Source organism: Rhinolophus sinicus, unplaced genomic scaffold (genome assembly GCF_036562045.2).
Source record: "Rhinolophus sinicus isolate RSC01 unplaced genomic scaffold, ASM3656204v1 Contig378, whole genome shotgun sequence".
Taxonomy (NCBI): Eukaryota; Metazoa; Chordata; class Mammalia; order Chiroptera; family Rhinolophidae; genus Rhinolophus; species Rhinolophus sinicus.
The window spans coordinates 3282-5652 of NW_027424177.1; the positions used below are offsets into that span (position 1 = coordinate 3282).

At 45.8% G+C, this 2371-nt stretch overlaps 1 pseudogene; it reads right to left on the bottom strand.

Annotated features, from left to right (window-relative positions):
* Positions 1-309: 309 nt before the first annotated feature.
* Positions 310-2364, bottom strand: LOC141569958 (protocadherin alpha-4 pseudogene; annotated as a pseudogene).
* Between the last annotated feature and the right edge of the window lie 7 nt (positions 2365-2371).

Here is a 2371-nt window from a genome sequence, read left to right on the forward strand (position 1 = left end):
ATGAAGTTTATATACAAATTTAGGTGAAAATGAAAGAAGCAACATGGCATCGATGCAAAAACAAACAAAAAAAAAGTTAAATACTCATAGATTAGAACATAAAAACACCATGCGTACATAATGGATAGTTGTTTTGTAAAAATATGTGGAATTCATTTTTAAGGAATGGTCTTGGTTCAACTGAATGTCTTTGGTGGAAAATTAACCTTGATCCCAAGCCTCTGAGTAGAATGGGTTTATGTACAAAACAGCAGAAAATTGTAAAATGTAATAGAATAAATACAACAGACTGGAAAAATAGGAAGGAGGCTTGCATAACTATTGCACAAGATAGGATATAAAAATGGTCAATAATAATACAGAAACGGGCTCAACCTCATTTATAAATCAGGAAACATAAAATGGGAATACTAAAGACACCTAGCTAAATGGCAACCATGTAAATAATTTGGAGATATGTAGAGCAATAGGAAATCTCATACACTCCAGCACAAGTATTATATAAACAGGTAAATGCATTTGTGAGAACTGTTTGGCAATATCTACTAACGATGAAGACATGTACATATTCTATGTTCCACTAATCTCATTCCTAGTTAAATAATAGAGCAAAGTGTGCACACGGCACTGAAAATTCTACAAACATATTTATGGTAGCATTATTTAAAATAGGCATAAGGAGAAACAATGAGAAGTCCTCAACAGTGGAATAAATAACTCATGCTCTATTCATAAAATAAACTATTAGAGATAAAATAAATGAATTCTAACATGGCACTATGGATGATCCTATAGAACGATGAATGATAAATAAGAGGAATACAAAACACATGCACACACATAACACATTTTTTGAAATTCCATTTATATAAAGTTCAAGAAAAAGGTCAAAATTTACCATAGTTATAAAGCTAAAACTGTAGCTATATTTGGAGGAGAAAAAAAGGAAAGTGTTTTGACAGGTTCCTTTAAGTGGCTTCTGGAATGGAGGTTTTTACTTTCAAATAATTGATTGATCTATATAATTCTGTCTGTGCACTTTTCAATTATAGGCAAATAACAAGCAAATGCTCTCTAAAAAGTTTATTACAATTGATAATAAATAGGTGAATATAGTAGACACAAAATTTATAATTATACTTATAAGTATGCATTTAATAATGAAGATTTAAAACAAAACATATACTACCTGGGTGTGCGGTAATTCTAAAATATTTTACTTAAAATGGCTAAGAAGAGTAAATGAATATGTCAGAAAATTTCACTCTGAGAAATCTTTTAAAATAAGAAGACATTAAGAGAATAAAAGAAAATAAAACTTCAGATTAAATGTTCAGATTAAATAAGGCATGTACGTAAACTAACCTTTGAAAGAGAATCCCTAGTTGCTGGCTGCTGATCCTCTCTGTCCCCAGAGTCAGGTACACTGGGACTAAAAGCCATGAGGTCGGTCTTGGGCGGACCCTCCCCAGAGCACACCCTCTGCCGCCTCTGCTGCGAGTACGACCAGCTCCCCACGGCGCTGGAGCACACCAGCGTGGGCTTCCCGGGCTCGCACACGCCTTGGGAGGGCGGCGCCGAGCACCGCAGCGCTGTGTACAGCAGCAGCGTGAGCACCAACAGGCTGGACACCGCGCAGATGGCGATGATCAGGTACACGTTCACGTCCACCAGCGCCACTTCTGGGCCCGTGGCCCCCGACGACATCCGCAAGGAGGTCTTCGGCGCCTGGCCGCTGTCCACCAGCGACAGCAGCACGGTGGCCGTGGCCACCAGCGCAGGCTCACCGTGGTCCTTCACCAGCACCAGTAGGCGCTGGCGCGGCGTGTCCGCCTCGTCCAGGGCACGCGTTGTGCTGATCTCGCCCGTGTACAATCCCACCCGGAAAAGGCTGCGCGCGCTCCCCACCGACGGCTGCAGCTCATAAGACAGCCACGCGTTGTAGCCCGAGTCCGCGTCCACCGCGCGCACCTTCGCCACCACGTGGCCCGCACCCACGGACCGCGACACCGGCTGGCTCATCGTGCCGCCCACGCCGCCCGCCCCAGGCGGCAGCAGCACGGGCGCGTTGTCGTTCTCGTCCAGCACGAACACCTGCAGCGTCACGTTGCTGCCCAGAGGCGGCACGCCCGCGTCGCGCGCGCTCACCTGGAACTGCAGCAGCTCCAGCTCCTCGTGGTCCAGCGGCTGCAGCGCGTACACCTTGCCGCTCTCCGCGTGCACAGACACGTAGCTCGACAGCGCACGCTCGCCCACCCGCCGCTCCACCAGCGAGTAGGACACCAGCGCGTTCTCCTGCGCGTCGGCGTCCCGCGCAGACACTGTGAAGATGTGGCAGCCGGGCGGGTTGTTCTCCTTCACAAACACCGTG